Genomic DNA, 24,608 nt, shown 5'->3' with positions numbered 1-24,608 from the left:
TTCAAAGAATCATAAATTCTTCATACGAAGTCAGATTTAAGTGTTCCTTATGTCTAAAAGAACATCATCACAACTACTACAACTTTAATTAAGATTACTTATCCTAAATATCTTCTAATTAAAATGTTATTTATTTCTCCTGACATGCACGACGAATAATTATCCTATTCGAGGATTTTAAATATAAATAATTATCATTTATTATATTTTAAGCGTTTAGGCCGAATTTGCTGGCGTTACATCGCATGATGGTAGTGTTGTGGTTCGACCTCTCCATAGATGCATAAAACTTTCTTCATGAATAACACTGGTCGAGTAGATGGTTCAAATGGTTGAGAATGGGAGTGTTTGATGAACCAAACCAGGAGCGGCTGGCATGTGTGAAAATAACGGGTGTCCCGATCTCCCTATGGGATGATGAGAACTACACCCTAACTTAAAATGTCTTTGGAAAAACACCACAAGTAGAGGGTAGGAATTTGCACTATCTCGATCTCTCTTACAGCACTACATGTATTCTGAACTTTGCATTAGCTCGTATAAATGATGTTTTGATCTACACCTTCAATAATAAGTCGTATATAGTAGGGTTAGATGAATATGACTACAACTAGCATCCATTATTATATAACACAACAACTCCCCAATTGGAAGAGGACGAAGACATCAGGGAGAGGTTCGAAGAAAACACGTATGAAAAGGAGTCAAATTCTGATGAGGATGTGGTGGAAGATACTTGGGAAGATCCATAGAAGGATATGTTGGAAGAAGTAAAAATTGACTAGAATAAAGAATCGGAGCTCATGGTCATTAGCAATGACAAACAGGCGGCCGGTGAGAGACAGACACTGGTATCAAAGATGAAGAATGCAATTTTTTTTTGGGGGGGGGAGGGGGTGAATTCAACATTAAACGCGGAAAGTGTAATGTCTCCTCAAAACATCGAGCCTAATTAAGAATTGATGATTCCCGAAATAAGCCAAGTCGGTGAAAAGTCACACATAAATTCATGTCCCAGACCTGACCTGATAATGGGTGATCCAAGTGATGTTGGGCCTACTATGAAACACATGTATTATGCCAAAAAGTTCAATCCAAATATATAAACTCCAATCAGGAACAACTCAACCTATTTGGATTCTCTACCCAAATTTGAAATTGGTGATTCAATTAGGAAGCGATGGAAAGATAAACAAAATTTCTCCACCTCCATTACACCTACAAGAACTTTTGACCCCCTATTTTATCTTTTCACCCAAATATCATAAAACTAAAACGCACTATCGACGATATCGTATGCTGAGTCTTCATCCCTCGATCTAAATAAAACAATCCTTAATTCCAAACCTCAACCAGTTGTAACTCCTCAAAGGATGCTTGCTCCTCTTCGAATGAAATTGATATTGCAATTCGAATTGGAAATGAGGTAGGATTCCAGATTAAGAAAGATAATGCTATTATGGATGCAGTCTTCGATGATGCCAGTGTCGGAGCCCCCACTAGTGCTCAATGAATCTTATGACTCTCAATATCAGGGGTATTAGAGAATTAAATAAATTTTACTGGATTAGAAATCTTAAATTCTCTCAAAAGGTTGACTTTATCGGTATTTAGGAAACAAGGGTGAGTCACTTCAATACAATTGATACAATTGGGTGTTGGGGTTCTCTAAAATTCGACTGCAACTTTATGACCCGTACATGATACTCTAGAGGTATTCTGAGCATGTGGGACCCTATGGTGCTTTACAAGTCGTATTATGTAACATCCAAGTATTATACTTCTACCTCGGGAAATTGGATCGGAATCTCGAACTCCACCACCATCGTAAATGTATATGGACCACAATATATAAAGATAAGCGCAACCTATAGGAAGAATTGTTGGATTTAAAAAGAGGACTAAATGTAACTTGGGTGTTTCTTGGCAATTTTGATGTCGTAAGGTATGCATGTATAAGGTTCAACTCCTCGTTCTATCATTATACACCATCTGATTTCAACTGTTTCATTGCTGAAATGGGTTTGAATGAATTCAACATTGGTGGAACGGAGTTTATTTACCTTCGTGATAGTGGTATGGAAGAGCAATTCCTTGTGTGTCAAAGTTTAATTCAAGTGAAACCGCAAACTTCCGTGACTATTCTCCTGCATGAGCATTAAGATCACTCCCTTTTGATTCTTAAACCATCCAACACCGACTTTGGCTCACCCCCATTTCACTTTTCAATTCTTAGACGATCAGAAAAGATTTCAATGTGGTTTTTGACAAAGCTTGGATGACCTTAAGAGGTTATGGTGTTTTAGATCGATATCTTATGGCGAAACATAAATTTCTTAAAGATGATCTTAGAAAATGGAGAAAGCTGGAATCTGAAAAGGCATCTAGAACTTTAAAAAGGCTAAGGGGGGAAGTGGATTGTTCGGATATAGAAGCTAAAACATGTTTACTTTCACCAAAGAAGATCAACACATGAAGAGAAGCACATAAAAAATTCATGAGCTTGAATATGCTGCCAAACTTGATGTAAAACAGAAAGCTAAAGTTTGACGGATATGTGATGGGGATGATAACACCAAGTTCTTCCACGGGATGTTGAAAAACAAGAGTAGGGAAAAAAGGATGCATAGTATTACAATTAATGGGGAGTGGTCCTCATATCCAAAACTCATCGTGAGGGTGGTTTTTGAATTTTTTAGATCCATATTTCATGAACCATGGCCTAATAGACCTAAGCCGATCAACCCACTTTTCATGCGGTTAAATCCGGACCGAAGCTCCCAAATCGAGTCCATAATTTTGGTTGGAGAAATTAAATAAGCAATTTGGTGTTGTGGAACTGATAAAGCATCGGATCCCGATGGGTACACTTTCAAACACATCAAATCCAAATGGGAATTCATGAAAGAAGATATAGTTTGATATGTAAAGTATTTCAAGGCAATTGGCAGCCTCTCTCAAGGATGTAACTAATAATTTATAACACTCATTCAAGAAAAGGATTTTATTGTGCTGGATGACTATAAACCTATAATCCTGATCGGGTGCATATATAAAATTGTTGCTAAATTCCTTTCCATTCCATTGAAAGATGTTATGAGGATAAGTTGTAGATGATTTCCAATCAACATACGTAAATGGTGGGGACATTCTTGATGGACCATTAGTGATGAATCAAATTTTTATGTGTGCAAAGAAATCAAACAAACTGATATTCCTTTTCAGGGTGGATTTTGAAAAGGTGTTCGACACCATAAAGTGGGGGTATTTAGATTTGGTGATGGAACAAATGGTTTTTGGAAGAAAGTGGAGAACATGGATACATGGTTGCCTTTCTACTACAAGAGCCTCGATCTTAATTAATGGAACACTCAAAAATGAATTCCCAATCACGAGGGGAGTAAGATAAGGGAAACCACTCTCACCATTTCTTTTCGTCCTAGCCATGGACAGTCTTCATGTGGCAATACAAGATGCAAGTTATAAGTCTCTAATTCAAGGGGTTAAACTACCCCATGAAGGGCCAACTATCTCATATCTTTTTCTATGCATGTGATGCCATTTTTATAGGTAATTGGGATAAGGGCAGCATAAAAACCTCTCTCATATACTCAAATGTTTTGAAATCTAATCCAGAATTATGGTAAACTTTCAAAAATCCTGATTATTTTGTATATGTATCACATACCCCAAATTACAAGATATGGCTCTAATCCTTGGATGCTTGAAAATATTTTTTCCAATTCCTACCTTAGGGTGCTTGTCGGCGCTAATATGTCATTGAAAAATAATTGGAAACCCATAGTTGATAAATTTCAATAGAAATTATCAAATTGGAAGGTAAACACATTTTCATTTGGGGGACGACTAACTCTGATCAAATCGCTCTTGGGGAGCTTACCTACATACTACATGTCTTTATATAAAGTGCCATAAAGAATTTTAGATGTGTTGGAAAGACTTAGATGTAGGATTTTATGGGGAGGGACAGATGAGGAAAGAAAAATCCATTGGGTAGATTGGCCAATGGTGGTTGCAGCTAAAAAAGACGGAGGTCTAAGGGTGGGTACACTAAAAGCACAAAACATCGCATTATTAACAAATTGGTGGTGGGGATTGAAGAATGAAAAGGATTGCCTATGGTCTGGGGTTATTGTTAGTATTCATAATAAGAACAAGACGACTTCCAATTACCTCATTAGTAAAAGTGTTGTGGGGGTGTGAAGCAACATATCCAAAGCAATAAATAGTCTTAGCATCCAGAACATTGATCCAAATGGGCTGTTTTCGCTGGACCCTTACCTTAATCCTAATATTATCTTCTATAAAGACACTTGGTGTTGGGAGAGCATGCTATAAACAGGTATTCACATCTGTACCAGTTAGAAGCGGTAAAAAAATGTTAGCTTATGGATTAAATTTGAAAAACGCTTGGAATTAGAAAACAAACCCTACAGATTCTGCTACCAACTAAGAACTACATGGTTTTTATTCCCTATTTGGATCTCTGAATTTCTCTCACACATCAAACATAGGTTTACGGTTCAACCTAAATTCTGATGGTACTTTTCTGGTTAGCATGCTAAGTAAGTTAATGGACACAAAACTTAAAAAATCAATAGGACCACAAATTTGTTGGTCAAAACTCATCCCTTTAAAATTGAAATGTTTTGTTTAGAGGGCAGCAATAGAAATAATCTTGGTTTTAAATGGACTTAGTTATAGGGATATTATTTTTCAAAACTAAATCTGCCAATTATGTGGGAAATGTAATGATTCCACTCATCATCTTATGGTGGAATGTAATCATTCCAAGGAGGTATGTTATTGGATAATGTCCTACGTGGGATTCATAATATTCAATTCATGAATGTGCGTGAGATAATCGAATATACTGATTCATGGGAGAATTGTCCTTGGAAGAGGAACATTATTAATATGATCTTATATTTTACCTTATATAATATTTGGTTAGAAGATAAAATTTTCAATAAAATTGGTGCCAACCCAACAAAAACCACAGACTACATCATATTACAGACATTTAAATGGAACAAATAAAGGGGAATAGTTGCATAAGATTGGTGGAATGGAGTTTCTCTCTTTTTCATAAATGCTCTCAAAAAATAATATATGTTTATATTGTCTCATAAGTGTTTCAATTATTCTTGTCAGTTTTCATTTTTTTATTATATATTTATCTTGTTTATTAAATTACTTATGTAATGCAACACTTCGATCTCGAGTATGATATTATTGCTATGTGGTATTTCGGATACATTGTTAGCTAGTCATTGAGGACTTCTTCTAAAGAGCATTCAAGAAGTCAAGTTGCATAAGATAGACAAAAGCTAGGTTAGAAAGTCGTACCGAGAAACAGACCTCGGTATTGCTCTCCAATGACTAAATCATATCTCGATTGGAGCTATAGGTAAAATTTATGTTGAATGGAAGACGTTACCTTCTCAATGTGTTCTCTCGGGGGTTTTATAGGCATCTTGTTTTATCTTGCTATAAGGTTCTACCCGGTAGCTTGCATTACCCGGGTAGAGAGAACTTTATGGTTCGTACCAGTGGGTACTTTTATATTGCTAAAATCTTCTACTTGTGTGTACTTTTTGGGATATGTCTTTTTAGGAGAATTGATTCATTATGTATTATTATTTCCTCATGCTTAGTTTCTCTTGAAAAGTTGTGTTTTTTCGCTTATCCAACGATTTGTTGTACTTAGGTCAGTGTTGGTTAAAATGGCCGACCCGGGGGCACCATCAAGCACCTCCAGTCTGAAGGGTAAATATTGGCACTAAAATTATTTACCACTTAGACTTTAAAATTCTCCTTGGTTTTCAAATTTACACATGTGGGGTTGGTACATGCTTTATTAAATGCTCCCGTCATCAATTAGTTACATCAGTCTATTTGATTGGATCGTCTAATTAATGTTTGACCGGTTTCTTCTTTTATCTAACAAATAATCATCATTTTAGAATGTTCCATATCTTGTACTTTCTTTTCTATTTGTACTTCTTATTTTTTTCAAGGCTTGTAATAGGTCGACCACTATTTCACATACGGATAGCTTTACGTTTGACCGATATGTGTTGTCGATGCGCTTGCTAGTAAGGTGGGGTTTTATCTTTTTCATCTCATGTGTGGTTGGAGGCTCCCTCCGACTTCGTTCTTTTTGGATGTGTTGTGTTTTTAGGGAATCCATTTGATTAAACTTTGTCCAATGGTGTTTTGAAAGTACTGCTTTTGAGGGCTTCTATTTCTTCTTGCATTCCTTTATGTGTGTCCTTGTTTCAAGATTTTTACTGTTTAAAGAAATATGGTGATTGGATCTCCTTTCGCAGTCGCCATGTTCCCCTTTCTCTTGATATTCTCGATACCAACAAGGGTTGCAAAAGTAAGTTTTTTAGGTAGATTCAGGCGTCGTTTGTCTTCCTCTAATTCTTGGGTCTGATTCTAATTTGAATGATGAAGTTTTACTGGCGGTAGACTTATGTAAGTGTGTTCCTCTATTTGCTTGTTATTGCATAAAAACATTTTTCTTCTTGAAGGTAGTGCTTGCGTTGTAGTATATGAGTCTGATTTGGAAAGCTCGAGATCAAGTGCTATATTTATTAGTTGATTAATCAGGTTAGTAATAAATTATTTTATTTCTTGATCTGGTAGTCGTACGTTTTTCTTTTTTGATTTCAGTTTATATAAATGTCGCCATTTCCATTATTCATTGCATTTATGGTTGTAGGTGAGAATAAATACAACTTTGATTTATCGGCCTATATTTCGGTGAAATATCCCCTCATGATATTGTGTTGGAGGTCATGATTTCCAACAAGATATTTGATCTGCCCATACATCCATCCAGGTCATCATTGCGGTTGGCTAAGTTCAGATCGGATGTGTTTTCGCTTGAGCAACTTGTGCGTGCTTCTCTTGCTTCCTTAGTTGATCTTACGCTTCTTGGTCCCTTCGTTTTGGATTTTGGTGCTACCCCTGTGTCCCATCATAGTGCCCCATGCAAGCGTAAGTGTTCTCCTATTTCATTCGAATATTTCCTTCGTGAGGTGGGCACATAGTCTACTCCCGTGATACGTTCTTCAGCTTATACTCAGCCTTCTCATGTTGTTGCTACATATGTATATGTATTTGTATTTGTTTGTTTTTCTTTTTTGAATATCCAACTATATATTGTAGTGTCCTACTCTTCGTGTTGCACACTCGGAGAGAAGTTAGATGAGGCTTCACGTTGCATTTCTCATAACGAGGATATTATTTCTGTCGTTAATGGTGAAAATCAAAGTTTTTGCATGGGTTGTTATCTTTTTGCGATCGGTATCTTTTTGCTGAGTTCAGTTTGCAAACTTTCGAAGGCATGAAGTTGGTTGGCGAAGAAATGTTATTTGAAGTTGGGAAAGTTCACCTCAAGTCGTCTGACTGGTTTTGAACTAGTGTCCGAGAAAATAGTTCTTCTAGAAAATCAACGATCACTTTTAAAAGTCGATTATGAAGCCTGTCTTCGGGAGAAAAATGTTCTTTGTGCCTAGCTTGCATTTAAATCCCTATAAACTCTTCCGTTTATATTGGTTATGCTTTCCTTGCTTTTTGGTGTAATTAGCAATCATCCAAACTGAGGTTGCATGTAGGCTTAAATAATTTACTTCCTTTCATTTTTTTGGTACTCTGTTTTTTGAATATTTGGTGATTATAGGAGTACTATCAACCTTTTATTCCTATGTCTTGGTTTTCCTCTGATTGTTTCTCTTGTTTAAGAATGTTCACGGAATTATGTTTTTATCTAGTTGTATTCCTCAAATGTTATATTTCTATTAACTTGCTACAATATGGCTTAGGTCAATATCATGTGTTGTGCCTACTGTGTTTCCATTGTGCACGTGCAGGTTATGTTGTTTTGACCATGCCATTGTTTGATTTAGATTAACACCATGCTTAGTTCCTTTCGTCTTGTTGTTCTCCCTGTGTAGGTTAGGTTACTCTGACCATGCCACGGTATGATTTAGATCAAGACCATGCATAGTGCCTTTCGGGTTGTCGTTTTCCCGTGTAGATTAGGTTGCTATGACCATGCCACAATATGATTTAGATCAAGGCCATATGCAAGGTCACACCTTATAATTTGATGAGTTAAACATCTTTAATACGCTGTCCACCAGTGTCTGGATCAGAACCAGCACCAATATAAGCACCACCGCCATCGTCATCATAAGCACCAACATCAGCACTAGCGCCAACGTCTACATAGTATCAACGACATCATGATCTTTTGTATAAATTCTGATTCTTTTTTATACTAGTCGGTTAGACTCTTTGTAACCTTAGATAGATTTGTATTTATAGAATAGATATCTGATTCGTAATTTTAGTGATTAGGATCAGACTATACTTGGATTAGATTACATCCCCAAAATAAAGGAATTTTCGTTTATTGTAATCGTATATAATCTTGCATTAGGTCCAAACCCTAATGTATCCTGGTGATTGTCTTTGTCACCGCTTTGTGAACCATTCTCTTTGTGAGAATACTTTGTTTAGTGAAAAACCATCTTTGTGATAATTTGTGCTCTTTTTCTTTTTTCTTCCTATCATCTTTCTTTGTGGTTATACTTGTTTGTATCCGATCAAAGGAACCTTCAACTGGTATCAAAGCAGGTTTTATGATACATTCAAGATATAATGTAATCTTCCTTATATCCAAAATCCTATATTCCAATCAATATCTCTCCTTTTGTTGAAATAAGATCCGCCATAAGAAACCTTCATCATCATAATTTTCATTTGATTCAGAATTGCAACTCACCACAAGAAATGATTGAAAAGCCAAATGTTATGTTAGACAGAGAAATGTCTTCTTTTGGTAAAGGGATAAAAGGAAGAGGTATAATAATCCATATCAAAGATCTCCACACTAAGGAATGTAGTTGTGACTCTTGCATAGTTGATGTTGATATCTTCATCAAGCCTGTTATTGATTTTAAAAGTTACCTCTCTGACTGATGAACTGAGCATCCGTTCTATGTCCCAAGGGTTTTTGTTTCTTTTTATATAGATATACAAATTGTCTTAAAAAGTCTTTACTTCTATATTGAATCTAAATCTAATAAAATTTTCAAAAATCACAAAAATATGTTCTTTGCCTTTTTTATTTACTTGCATGATTTACAAAAACTACAAAAATAAAACTCATAGTATGTATTCCAAAGGAGTATACATTGTTTGTTTTTATCTAACAAAAACATTGTGTTATCTTATCTCCCATTTTTTTTCTTCTCTCATGATCTTCTGTCTTCAACCTGATGCTGACTATCGTTTCCTTCGTTTCAAAGAATATATTAGCATTTCAAACCTTTTCTTTCTTTTTGTTGCAAGGTCTTGCTATTAAAATTGGCTATGCATCAGTTCTTTATCACTGACTCCTTATAAAAGAAATTTGATGGCTAGAATCTTATTTATGATGAAATGGGATGAAGTGAAGCTTGGTAGCATGGAACGACTAATTTCCATTGAAGCTCTCACTACTACACCTCTTCCCATCAGAGATCCAAAGAACGCACTATCAAATCAATGGTCCTTGTCTCCTCTATAGTTATTCACAACTCTTTGTTTCTCAAGTATCGTCTTGGTGACTCGTATAACTTGAAGGTTATAAATATTGGAACCTTATAACTCGTTGGTTACAAAGACTACTTGGTTGGATCTCTTATGTTCTTGGTGAACAAGAAGCTTGGATCCATCTTCAGAACTTCAAGGAGTTGAGACATTTCTCTATGTTTTGTAATTTTTTGTGATTTTCCTGATCTTGTTTGCATCTCTTTAATAGACTGTGCTAAGGGATAGATATCTCAGAGAAAGAATGCTTAATAATGACCTTTCAAGTCAAAAGATTTGTTGGATCAGGTCTTTATTACATTCTGAAAAAGCTACATGGTTATCATTTTGGAAAATTTCCTTGTTTGACTAAATTTTTTGTCTATTTTCTTTATCTCTTTATTTGTGTTAGAACAAAGTTCTATTAGGATCGATAGATTCTATGCAGGCAAACAATTAAGAACGTAATTATGAACACAAGAATGGCTTTGAATATGTCGTATGATTAAAACTTCAACACCTTAGAAGAGCTTGATTAAGAACTTCGACTGTAGAGGTGCTTAGGGTTACAAAAAAATAGTTAATGATATTCACCAGCGTATCTAATGCATACATGCATGCACTATTTATAGTCTAACCCTACTAGATAATCACGGATGGACAGGCCCAATCCGGATCTACATAACAAGCCCATGCCGCAACACACTAATACCCAACAATCTCCCCCTTTGCGTCAATGGAGCCGAAAGCTCATTTCGGTTGAGCTGCAGAAGACTTCTTGATTGTCTTGAACACCTTCGGTATGATGGCCAATAGATGATGACGAAACGTAATGTACCACCGAAGCATGTCCGTGAAGTTCTTCTTATCTGCTTCTAAGTTCTGCTTGCACCGATGGATGATATTGATAATGTGCTCCAAGCAGTCAGTTGAGAATAAATGTTTATCAACAAGAGCGAACAGAAAACGATTGGCTTCGCCTCTTGTGAACATCACAGTAAGATGTGTAGAATCGATTTGGCCCATCTTCATTTTGTTTACATCTCCTGGTTTCGGTGTTGGCTTGATAGTCGGTTTCTTGTTCATCACTTTCGCTATCTCCTGATCCATAGTAGCAACCTCATGGATGTAAGAGGCCAACATCCTCTTCAAATGATCTAGTATCGGCTCCTATTCTTTCGGATTAGTGAGCAGAATGTTAAACAATAGGATCCATTCATGAGGATTTAAATTTGGAAGGTCCGCCAGGGAAATAGTCGACACCGAGTTTGCTGATCCTCGTGTGATTTTGAAATTAACATTTATGACCTTCCCAGCAGGCGAAGGTTTTAGTACCTTGACAGTGACTATCTTCTGTGCGCTCCATGTCAAGTACTGTGGTTGACCATACTTCAGATACAAATCGATAAGCTCACGATCAACTTTTGGATGAGGGAAAGGAACATCAATAGTCGAATCAAAACAATGAAACATGAATGCCTTTCGTGTTATTGGCATGTTGAACTGTGAGTCCTTAGAATTGTCACAATCAAACAAAGCGACAGGTTCCAGCCAGTAGACGCTTGGAAACTCTATTGCCTCATTGATAAGTTTCTCTTTTGTACATAGGGGAAACAAGGCCTTCTTGCAGTTTAAGGCTTCTTCTTCTTCCTTGTTCCTCCTTTCCCTTTCCTTTGCTTCCCTCGCAACCCTCAAGGTTTCATCCAACTCTCTGTCCCTCTTCTTTTGTTTAAGGGCCTCAGCAATAGTCTCTTCTTCTTCGTCATCACTGTCATCATCAATCCCCTTCTTCTTAGCTTGAGAAACAGAACCCGAAGCTTCATTATCCTTCGGTTCGGTTGTAACTTTGACTTTCAGTTGAGCAGATTCAGTTTCGGTTTTCACAGTAACCTTCGGTTGAGCACCTTCTCCCCCTTGTTTTGGAGGTATCAATCTCTCCAACACACCCTTCATTTCATGTAACATTGCAAGGGCAGGAAGAAGTTTTGATGTTAGATGATTTCTGATAGTGAGAGTAAGGATAGGATCATGAGCACCAAGAATATTGGTAAGCATATCCTTAACATCCCCAGCACAGCTACGAAAGACAGCTCTTTCAGTCTTCAACAAAGAAATTTCCTTTTCAGCTTGAGCGAGCTGCACCTTCTGAACTTCAATTGTTGAGGCTTGGCGGGCAAGATCTTCCTTCAGAGCGCTCTCTTTTGCTAAATCAACATGAAGAGATTCAAGTCGAGAATTCACAGAACTAATAAGTGAGGTGTTCTCTGCTTGTATTGAAGAACGAACAGCCTCAAACTTTGTTTGATCCTCTTGAAGGGATTTGGATAAGGAATCCACAGAAGCATTTACCTTGGCTGCATTGGTATCAGCATGCCCTTTGAGTGACTCGAGAAAGATCTGAGTATTGTGAACAATTTCAGCAACATCAGTAGTGGCCTTCTTGCAAGAAGAAGTAGACTCATTAACAGCCTTTGTGGATTTTTCAATTGACTTAGTATATTGCTCAAGAGCAGTATCCATGAAAGCTTTGAGCACAACATCATTGTAGAACTTGTTGGCATCAAGCAATCTATCAAGTTTCTCATCAATGCTCTGCAATTGTTGGCGTGTGACTGGAGCTTCATCATCATCATCTGTAGGAAGCCTATAGGGACTGTAGTAGGTCGAATCAAACTTATCATTAGCACCACCGAGAGTGGCACCGGAATCGGTTGAAGGTGAGGGTGAAAGTGGTTTGGAAGTAACTAGAGGTTCGGTTTCAGTAGTCGCCTCCGTATCAGATACGTTGACTCGTACTGTCGGTTCTGGGATAGTGGTGGAAGTTGATTGGGAAATAATAGGAGGTGGTAAGGGAGTTGTAGAAATAGGAATGGTAGTAACTGGTGGTGGTGGTGGTGTAGAAGTCGTTGTTTGAAATGTAGTAGGTGGAGGAACAAGAGCAACCGAAATAGGAACTGTCTGTTTCGGTGATGGAGGTGGTGTTGGAAGTTTGTCATGAAGAGATTCGGTTGGAGTGGGGGATCAGGGAGGGGTGTTACCTCTCGGTGATTCATGATGAATTTCCTCTTCTTCATCTTCCTCATCGTTTTCTGAACTGGAAGGAGAGGGACTCTTGGATTTCTTCGCCATTTTCTTAATCTTCTTTGGCTTAGAAGAATCCCCTTTCTCAGACTTTCGCTTCCTTGACTTAGCAGACTTAGACTTATCATCCTCGGTTGTCCCTTTCTTGGTAGAAGTCCTTTTTCCTCGGTTTCCAGGCTTCTCCACAGCATCCAAGGCAGCCTGCTGTTCAGGAGATAAGACTCTCGGTTCCTTGGGAGGAATCTAGCGATACTCAGCCATGACCTTACTCTCGGCTGAGACACACCTGCACATTGTCTCATGTATAGAGCCATTGTGTGGGAACTTTGTAGGATCAGAAATGATGATTTGCTTAGTGTGAAACGTAGCCACAGACGCGACTAGGGAATCCTTCATTACCGGAATCTACAAAGTATCAATCGCCCTTCGTTTAATGAGAGTCTAGAATCGACCACACGGAATTTCAGAGTGCCTCGTTGAAGTGTTGAGGCTTTGCACCACTTGTGACCAGATAATTGAGCCATAGTCGAGATTTATACCATTGTAAAGACCGTATAGAAGAGTCAGAAAACCCTTACTAGTACCATCAGACCCACCACTCCTCTCTGCCAAACTCTTGATGAGAAGAGTAAGCAATCCATTCCAATGGGACGGTAAGCATGACTTCTTAACCTTCGTGACCGTGGTAATCACATCAGTGTAACCCATCTCGTAGAGCATTGAGAACAGTTGAGTACTGGTGATGAAGTCCGGTGAGATCACAGACGAATCCACAGCTTGTTGCAATAGTGAACAAAATCTCCCTTTTGAAATCAAAGCCTTGTGAGAGAAGATTTGGAAGTAGATCCTCTCCTTGTTCTTATCATACGAAGCGGTAGTGTAGACTTGCGATAGGAGTGACATTGGGATGAATTCCACCTGTGTTAGGGCTAAAACCAGAGGGGAATACTTCAAACACTCAACCACGTGTAGCATATAGGAATCGTATAGAAAAGGATTGAGTTCAATGATCATGTTCTGGTTTGGCTTGATCGAGAGCAATGTGGACGATGCAGTTTGATCGTGAGCCGATGAAGAAGTCGCCATTGTGGATTGAAGAAAGAAGATCAACAGTTGTAATTCGCCGTGTATTTAGAGAGAGTTTGTTGTAAGTAAAAGAGACAAATATAATTAGGAACCCTTTATATACCCTTGCTAGGAGAGAGAAAGAATCGTCATGATAATGATGAGATCACTGAAACGTCGCCTGAAAAAGCGCGATGTGACAGGGTGGTTTCTCCCAGGTATACGTCAGCACGCATGGGTTTAGGGACCGTTCAAATTCACGCGCCCAAAAGCTTATCCTCTATTCGTCGTTTGAAATTCAGCTTCGCTCCAAAATTTAGTATAACCTCTGTTGCTCCAAAAGATAAACAAAAATCGAACCAACAGCAACCAGAATGTTGGAAAATAAAAATTTTCGTGCAATAGGGTGACAAAAGATAAAGAAATAAAGCAAAATGTGTATTGGATGTGAGTGATGTCTATTAAAAGACATAAAGCAGATGATTCCGGGCAAGAATCGCTTCCTTCAAAGTCAAGAGAGACTTGAAGTGCTTGTGTGGATTCCCAAGAAGATACGATCAAGTAATTGTAGGGAAACATTGAAAGGCTTCTTTTAAATTATAGGCTAAGGGTAGCTTATCTTCAACCGAACGTCGATTCTTAACATAAGACCGAACGTTGGAAGAAGTACTTGTGAGACCATTGTGGTCTGTTGAACAAGTAGGTTGGATATAATTTATAGTGACTTAAGATGTGATAGAAATCTCAAAAACAAAAACAAACTGGATCTTTTTGGGAAGAAAAGCCTTGGTGTTAGACAATTTCATAAAAGACCACTAAAAAAAGATTTCATTAGGTAACAAGTAAGATCTTGAATATAATGATTCACCGTCAATTCATTGTAGGTGTTGGTTTTTAGGTTTCACTCAGCACGTGGTGTACGTATCAAAGATCACAAACACATATTTTATGCAACCATAAACCTCAGTGGTAAAGACCGAGAGTCTCAAGGGTTACAGTGGTGAACCGAAAGTTGATGGAGAATGTAAGGAGGGTGGTTAAAGAACCGAAAGTACCTTCTGCTATAAAGACATGACAAAGCAAAAAAAACTCTTAACTCATTTGAGAAGAGTAAGGCAGCTCTTGACTTGAGTTGATTTTAACAGCCTGATTGGGAAGAAACGATAGGTATAGATCGAATCATTAAGGCCTTGCTCTTAGTCATAGAGGCTTCAGTCAACATGCAGCAGCATGCTTCTAGGGACCCTTAACTAGTTCAGATTGAAAGAATCATAACTGCCTAAGCTCCAAATTCTGTTGTACTGGTATACTTGGGACCTAATTAGAAGAACAAGCAAACAAACACACCACACAAATAAAACAAACAAGCCAAACATAATAAAAAAAATTAGAAAAATATTTTTGGAGTTTTGAAATTTAAAAACAGAAAGATAAAATATTTTTGGAGTTTTGAAATTTAAAAAAAAAACAAAAATAAAGTAGCACAAAACACTTAAAAAAAAGAGGTAAAAAAAAATAAACAAAATGTACAACCGAAACCTTATCTTAAAAAAATGAAGCGAAATAAGCCGAGCGTTCGGTTCATTTCGGTTCCTTAAAATTCCAGAGCCGAAATAGACCGAGCGTTCGGTTCATTTCAGTTCTCGAAAATTATGGAGCCGAAAAATTATGGTTCTCGAAAATTATGGAGCCGAAATAAGCCGAGCGTTCGGTTCATTTTGGTTCCCGAAAAATCCGGAACCGAAATAGACCGAGCGTTCGCTCTATTTCGCTTGTCTAATTTTTAGTGAGAGATTTGAGGATTTGGTACCGACTCTGCTTCCATCATTCCCAAGCCTTGTAAAATTTTATTGAAACTCGCTTCAGGTAAGGCTTTAGTAAATATGTCAGCCAGTTGATCAGAGGACCGAACGAAATGTACTTCCACGTTCCTATCTTCTACATGGTCCTTGATGAAATGATATCTAAGTGCAATATGCTTAGTCTTTGAGTGTTGCAGTGGATTGTGACATATTCTTATTTCACTTTCTGAGTCACAATAGAGAGGAATCTTCTTCATACTCAGCCCATAATCTCTTAGTTGACTTTGAATCCATATTACTTGAGTAGTACAGGATGCTGCAGCTATATACTCAGCTTCGGCTGTTGAAAGAGACACACAGGTTTGCTTCTTGGACTGCCAGCTAATAAGTTTACCGTCAAGGAATTGGCATCCACCTGTGGTGCTCTTTCGGTGCAGACCACATCTTCCAAGATCAGCATCAGAAAAAGCTTGAATAAAAAATCCAGATCTAGCAGGGTACCAGAGACCGAGAGTTGAGGTTTGTTTCAGGTAACGTAAAATATTTTTCACTGCCACCATGTGAGGTTCTCTTGGATTAGCTTGAAACCTGGCACAATAACAAACATAAAACATAATGTCCGGTCTACTAGCTGTTAGATACATAAGGGACCCTATCATTTGTCGATATAGTGTTATGTCAACAACAAGTTTTTCCAGAGAAGGTGTTAACTTAGTGCCAAATGCCATAGGAACATTCACTTTCGAATCTCCAGTCATACCAAATTTTGCCAGCAAGTTCTTTGTGTAGGCCTCCTGGTTGATAAATATACCTTCTGGTCCCTGTCTAATATTCAAACCAAGGAAAAAGTTAATCGGACCCATTGCGCTCATTTCAAATTTAGTCTACATCAACTTCCTGAATTCAGCCGTTAAGCTAGGATTCGTGGAGCCGAAGATGATGTCATCGACATAAATCTGAACTATCATTAGATGTTCACCTTCTTTCTTTCTAAAGAAGGTTGGGTCAACCGAACTTTGCTTAAATTTCGACATTTTCAGAAAGCGAGTTAAAGTTTCATACCATGCCCTTGGTGCTTGCTTCAAACCATATACAGCTTTATCCAGCACATAGCAATGATCAGGGAACTTCTCGTTCACAAACCCGGGAGGTTGCTCAACATACACTGTTTCTTCTAGTTCTCCATTCAAGAAAGCACATTTTACATCCATTTGGAAAACTTCGAAGTTTTTATGAGCAGCATATGCCAGAAAAATTCTAACTGATTCCAACCTTGCTACTGGAGTGAAGGTTTCCTCATAATCTATCCCTTCCTCTTGGCAATATCCTTTTACTACCAACCGAGCCTTGTTTCTAATAACGTTCCCCTCTTTGTCCAATTTATTCCTAAAGACCCATTTCAAGCCAACCACTGAAGCATCCTTTTTTGTGGGAATCAGCCTCCAAACTCGATTGCGTTCGAACTCATGGAGCTCATCTTGCATTGCTTGTAGCCAATCAGAATGATCAAGTGCAGCATTAACTGTTTTCGGTTCGACTTTGGAGACAAACGAATTAAACATACAGAATTCAACTTTAGAGAATAATGCAGTTTGTTACGCTTTCAATTGAGAACGAGTGAGAACTTTCTCAGATGATTCACCAATGATTTGTGCTTTGGGATGATTCTTGGTCCATTTCACTAAAGGAGGATAATTTGGGTCGTAGTTTGGATCCAACTCTGCATTTACTTCCTCTTCAAGTTCTGATTGATCACCTTCGTCAGTTGTATTCTCTTTCTCCCCCTCGACTGGCAAAGTATAACCTGTGTCAGGATCAGAGTTTTCATCCTCTGTGGGAGTCGGATTCTCCCCCTCGATTGGACTATTATTGGGTGGGTTTGGAGTTGTATGCTCCCCCTCGCCTGGACCTTTATGAGTTGGGGATGGAATTGGATTCTCCCCCTCGAAAGACATTTCAGTTGTCTTTGGTGCTGATGAACTCTCCCCCTTGAACATTGAGTCGTTGTTTGGAGAGTCAGTGGAGGGTTGACCACCTGTCGGTTTAGGAGGTTCACTTTCCATTTCTTTGGCAGCTTCATCTATGATCTTTTTGAGATTGTCGATTTTGTTGTCTGCTGCTTTCGCTTCTGAGTGTGCTGATTTCCCTGGTTCATCAAATAGCCGAATGTCCTCTTCAAACAAGTTGGATATTGGAACCGAGACTTGTCCTGATTCAGGAAATATTTCTCCTAAGGCACTTTCGCTCCTTTGAACTTTCTTCATGTAATTATCATCAAAGGTTACGTAATATGTTTCTTCAATTCGTTTGGAGCGTTTGTTCAAAACTCTGTATGCTTTTGAAGTGAGTGAATAACCAAGAAAAATTCCCTCATCTGCTTTGACGTCAAACTTGTTTCGGTTCTCATTTGAATTAAAAATGAAGCACCTAGAACCGAACACGTGGAAAAATTTGACGTTAGGCTTTCGATTGTTCAAGATTTCATATGGAGTGATTGAGAATCTTTTGTTGAGAAAGGATCGGTTCTGAGTGTAACACGCGGTTGCAACTGCATCAGCCCATAAGTACAGTGGAAGAGAAGCGAAGCTTAGCATGGTTCTGGCTGCTTTACATAAAGAACGGTTTCGTCTTTCAACAATCCCATTCTGTTGTGGAGTATAAGGGGCCGAAAAGTTGTGAGATATCCCCTTGTCAGCCAGAAAATCCTCAAAATCTTTATTCTTGAATTCCAGCCCATTATCGCTTCTGATATTCCTCACCAGCTTTCGCAGCTGCAATTCCACTTGCTTGATGAACGTCTTCAGCTTGGGAGTTGCATCTGATTTCTGTTTAAGAAAGAAAACCCAGGTGAAGCGTGAAAAATCATCTACTATGACAAGAATGAACTTACTACCACCGAAGCTTTCGATAGCCGAAGGTCCACATAAGTCAATGTGCAGAAGTTCAAGAGCTTCAACAATTTTTGTATTGAGCCGAGTAGGATGGCTCTTTCTGCTTTGTTTGCCCATCTCACACGCTGCACACAGATGTTCCTTATCAAATTTGAGAATAGGAAGGCCTCGAACATGATCACCAAGCACCAACTTATTAATGTCTTTGAAGTTCAGGTGCGATAGACGTCGATGCCACAACCAGCTTTCATCAGTGTTCGCCTTTGATAGCAGACATATTGCTGGTTTTCCTCGAATTGGGTTGAGATTTAAAGGATACATCTCTCCCTTGCGTTCAGACTTCAACAGAACCTTTTTAGATTGCTTCTCAATTATTTCTGAACCCTCATCATCAAATGAAACCTTCAAACCTGTTCCCAAAACTAATTGTGACACACTGATGAGGTTATGCTGTAATCCTTCCACATACGCCACTTTTCGAATCGAGAAGTCTCCATTGGTTATCATTCCATATCCTTTGATTGTGCCATATGAGTTATTGCCATACTTCACACATCCACCATCCTTTTGGGACCGAAACTCCCTCATCTCTTCCTTCCTTCCTGTCATGTGATGCGAGTAGCCACTGTCTATATACCATTCATCATCGAACTGCTCGTCACGTATCACCTGCAAATTTAAGCAGATTTAGGAACCCAAAGTTTCTTGGGTCCTGGTGAGTCTTTCACAGAAAAAGGAATTGCAGAAGAAATATCAACCAAATAAGTTCTTTTTATTAGAGTGGATTGATCTTTTCTTTTGATGGTGTACACCTTGATTTTAGTTTTATCTTGTGTAATTTTTGGTGTTTTTGATGGTGTGTTGTTAGATGATTTTGGTGTTCTCTTTTGAATCCTAGGGCTAGCTGACTTTTTCTTATCATTGAAATTAGAATCAGAATCAAGCTTTCCCTTTCCTTTGACGTCCTTCCTGAATTTGATTTGCTTTGGGAGTTGGGAGGACCGAAACTAGACTTGGGACCGAAACTTGACTTTCGGTTCTGAGTGCCGGTGTTGGAACCGAAAGTAGACGTTTGGTTGTTAGCCTTGACGTTTGGACCAAAACTAGACGTTCGGTTCTGCGCGCGAGTTTTGGAACCGAAAGTAGATGTTCGGTTCTGAGATTTGGAATAGTGGGAATTTGGACTGAAATTTTCTTTTCCTTTTAGCTTTTCCTTTCCTTTGTCAATTGATTCTTTCTTAGGAGGTACGTAGTTGGGATTTTGAGATTGCCAATGACGTTTTCGCTCATTCAGATATTTCATGTATCTTTGATTTCTTTGGCATTTCTGTTCAGCTAACTCCTTCTGAGATTTGTGGATATTGAAGCTAGCCTTTGGCTTCTCCCTTTGAGTTTCGGTTGTCTTAGTTGGAACAATCGGTTCTTTCATTGGTTCTTCAGGGATTGATTTTGTTCCACTTGTGCTTGGTTTGTCGAAACTCGAGGGTTTGTTGATGGGTTCAGCAACGTATCTTCCTTTAACCCTCCATGAAGTTTGCTCAGATAAGCCAATGGTTTCGTCTGCGTTGTCAATAGGGGCTGACCAGAAGTAATCGTCGCACCTTTCAGCATTGTCTTTGTCGACCAAGATTTTTAACTCTGCCGTTTGTTTTGCAGTGACCCCTGTAACTGCATAGACCTGATTCGGCACAGTTTGAACCTTTTGATAAACCATAGCTTTTTCTTTGAGTTTCTGTGGCTTGTCTTTTGACAGGCGAGCGAATTCAACCAAATTTTCAGATATGAGGGGTTTCTCATTCTCGGTTTCGCTCTTCATAAACTCAGAGCAATCAACTACGTCTTCTACAGAGATTTCGCTCATCTCACTTTCCTCATCAAATTCAGACGTATTTTCTAAGTTCATTTTATTTTCTGAAATTAATTTGGCGTTAGACGAGTCAAATGATTGAATAGTTTCGGACTTTATTTTTAACCTATCATTTTCATCTAAAAGATTTTTGAGCATACATTTATGTTCCTTAGAGTCAATGAAGGTCTCTATCTTGTCCAGTCCGATTTTGTAATGGATGGATGTCCCTTCTGAGGACACTATTGATTCACACTCAGCAATGACCTCATCCTCCTTAAATTCAAGGAAGGGTAAGATCATCTTATGAATCTTTTTCCCTATCTCACAACTTAAATGCAATTGAGCAATATTAGTATATAAGCGCTTAGCAATTAAACAAAAAACATTCCTTTGTTTTAAAAACTTTAAATTGTCTCGTTGTAAATAAATACTTTCATCCCTAGCCCTATTTAACTCCGCCTCCTTCAGCTCAATCCACATCCTTCTCTCCTCACGTTTTGAAGATACCCTGCTGAGTTGGTCAGTTAGGTTAGAATTCGCTAAGCGAGTTTGCATGAAACTTCCACTTAAGTTAGAAAATTTAAATTTTAATTCGTTTAATTCTTCTTCATAATTTTTTACTGGAACTTTTAGTGATTCAAGGATGGATTGTACCTTTTTGATCAGCCGATCACAGTCGTCGATCTTCTCGCTCACGGGCTTGGCTGCAAAGCACTTGTCCTCAATTAGGTTCAGTTCCTTACTGGCACTTTCGGTTGATCCACCTGCTGTGACCATCAAACATCTTCCAGCCGAACCTGCTTCCTTTGCTACATAAGCTCTTCCATGAGTTGGCTTTCTCACCTCTTCATCCTCAGAATCGGTTGACCAAACTTCAATTCCACCGAACTCATCTTCATCTGCATTCTCCTGCACAATCAAGGCATTCATAGAACTGTTAGTTGACTTCTTTTTCTTGATCTCTTCCAACTTGCGCATGTAGTACGCCTCATCGTCTTCACCATCTCTTTTCTCAGCCATTTTCCTCAAAATGCAATCTTTGGCAAAGTGGTTCTTGCCGTGACAGTAATTGCAGTCGAACCTAGAGCCTCCTGTAAGCTTGCTCTCCTTCTTGTCTTCATCCTTTTGAGAAGAATTCTTCGCTTCATCCTTCACCTTCTCAGAACTGTAACTTCCCTGCCAGTTTCGGTTCTTATTGATAGGAAATTTTCTTCGTGCAAACTTCTTTGGATTGGTGACCATCATAGCATATTCTTCGCTTGTAAGGTCACACTCAGACATATCCGACTCCTCTTCTTCTTTTACAATACTTTTTCCTTTTGAGACATGGGCCAACGATCCCACACCCGAAACTACTTTTGCCTGCTTGGTTACCACGTTCTCATGGGACTTAAGTATTCCCATAAGTTTCGCTAGTGAGTAAGATTTAAACTGTTCATGTGCTTTCACTGTTGAAACCACAGCCATCCATTCTGGTCTCAGACCGTTCATGAAGGTCACCTTCTACTCGATCAACTTTCTTTCTATTCCATGCTTGATCATCTTACTTAGGAGATGATTGAACCGATCGAAAGTCTGTATCAGTTTTTCTTCTGGTTTCTGTTCGAAAACTCCAAATTCTGAAAGCAGCAAGGTCTGAATAGAGTGTTCTAGATCTTCATCGGTTGAGTAAAGTTCTTTCAACCTGTCCCAAATTTCTTTGGCCGTTGTGCATGAACCAACTAACCGAAAAGTGTCATATTGCAAGGCGAATCTGATCATTCTCATGGCCTTCACATTGCACAGCAACTTGTCCTTCTCATCTTGTGGCATTTTGTCTACGTCCGCCAGCAGCTTGTTATACTCTTTTTGGGTCTTAATAGTTGTGTTCGTTCAAGAATGAACAAACGGCCCAAGCGTGATGGCTTCCCAGATGAGATAACCATTATCTTTAGATCCGACCACATAATCTTCAAAGTGATGCGCCCATACTTCATAGGCTTGAGTGTAAAGAATGGGAATCCTGGTAGTGGATCCAATGCTGTTGGAGATGTTGATGGGATTTGTTTGAGAATCTTCGTGAGATATTGTGAGCCGCTAGAATCAGACCTGTAAACTTGAGATTAGGGTTTTATCAGAAACAGAGTTACCGTCGACAGGAAAAAGACGGCTTCTATTTATTCGATAAAAGCGGAAACCCTAAACAATTCTTATCACAGAAGGAATGTGTATTGATCACACAGTCTCCTACTCTGCTACCAATTGTTAGAACAAACTTCTCTTAGGATCGATAGATTCTATGCAGGCAAAAAATTAAGAACGTATTTATGAACACAAGAATGGCTTTGAATATGTCGTATGATTAAAACTTCAACACCTCAGAAGAGCTCGATTAAGAACTTCGACTGTAGAGGTGCTTAGGGTTACAAAAAAATAGTTAATGATATTCACCAGCGTATCTAATGCATACATGCATGCACTATTTATAGTCTAACCCTACTAGATAATCACGGATGGACAGGCCCAATCCGGATCTACATAACAAGCCCATGACGCAACACAATAATACCCAACAATTTGTTTTATTTCTTTTTATTTTTAGTATTTCTCATTGTACCTTGTTAACATAATTAGCTATGAATCCCTGATTCTTGACTGCAACCCAATTGTATGATACGAAAGTTAAACCACTTCTTGTTGACGAGTTGATAATGTTTATGATTCATGTTGATTTCACCTCAGCGTGATTGAAACATTCAATTTCTCTCCCATAAATCTTCTCCATAGAACTTAACGATTCACTATGAAATACCACACATTGCTGAATGTTTTAAAAAATTTCCTAATGGTTAGACTATGTACTCTAGTTTATTACACGTACCAACCCACTCTTACCATATTTCTTCTTTAAATCTTTATGATTCAGCTTATGAATCCAGACGCTGATAAGAGCTTGAAAAACTTGTGCCAATGTTTAGGCTTTGTACCGCAGCCTATCACACACACAAACCCATTCTTTCTCTATGTTCTTCTCTAAAGTTTTATGATTCAGCGTATAAAAATAGAAGTTGATGAGAACTTGATAAATATGTGCCGATGGGTCTATTATGTACCGTGATGTATTACACACACCTATCTATCTCACCAAAGTGTAATACACGCATCTCTCCTCTTGTGTCCCTATTCTTCTAATAAAAGAAGTTTACGATTCAGCGTAACAAACCATATGCTGATGAAACTTCGCAATACTTTGACAATGATTCATATAAAAATTACATGCTATCAGAAGACATCATAATCATAACTATCCATTCACTGCAATTCTAGATACGTTGATTCTTCTCGTTGTTGTGCTAGTCTTGCAGACATCATGACACACCGATGTGAACGGTAACTTTTTAAGTTTACTTTCAGAAAGTCAACCATGATTGTGGGATTTGAGGCTTTTATGACATTCTCTCTGCCAGTTACCATTACATGGAAAGTGGGATGATTTTCAATAAAAATCTTATATCCTTATCATCTTCTTTATTGTCTCAAGTGCTACAAATTTCTTAAAATTACTTCGATGATCATCAATGGCTCTAGCTCTTTTATTTGTCTTCATTCCTACTGCTAATGTAGACAAACCCTCAAACACCCCTGAGACACCAATTATTGTTCAAGAAAACAATATCTCCTTCTCTGACGCTATTCCTCCTCAACATCAAGATTTGGGCATGGAAGATTTCGTGAATTTCTTCAATAGTTGTCCATTGCATTATGCACTCAGTGATGCTCCTGAGCCCTTCTTCCCAAAACAAGTGTGCGAGTTCTATTATTCTGGAATTGTTGATGCAAGTGGCCAAACCATCTTTGGAACTGTTGGAGATGGACATTTTAGGGTTCACATCTCAGCGACCACCATTCATCAAGTTTTTCGTCTTCCTCACATGGTGGACTATGAAAGAACCCCTTCTGAATCCAGATATCGATCAATCCTACCTCATCTTAATTATGATTTCTCTTACCAGGATAGCAAACATGACTCTAAGTAGGTTCTTCTTCAACTCCTTCCTGCTGGTTGGAAGTATGTTACAGGGGTGATTGGAAAATGTATTGGTCATAAAATTTGTAGTATAGACCAGTTGAATCTGTTTGAATTAAGCATTCTTTATGCTTTGGCTCGAGACAAGAAATTTGATTTCGCTCAAATTTTCCTTGATCAATTGGTTGAATGTATAAGCGGAAAAAAGAGATCAACATATGTGACATATCCAAGATGGCTTTCTTTGTTCCTGGAACATGCTGGTATGTGAAACAATGTAAATCACTGAGAATCTCTTCCAATTC

The sequence above is a fragment of the Lactuca virosa genome, chromosome 6, assembly GCF_052849685.1.
Source record: "Lactuca virosa cultivar CGN04683 chromosome 6, Lactuca_virosa_CGN04683_v6, whole genome shotgun sequence".
Lineage (NCBI taxonomy): Eukaryota > Viridiplantae > Streptophyta > Magnoliopsida > Asterales > Asteraceae > Lactuca > Lactuca virosa.
Note: the sequence above shows the minus strand (reverse complement) of the source record.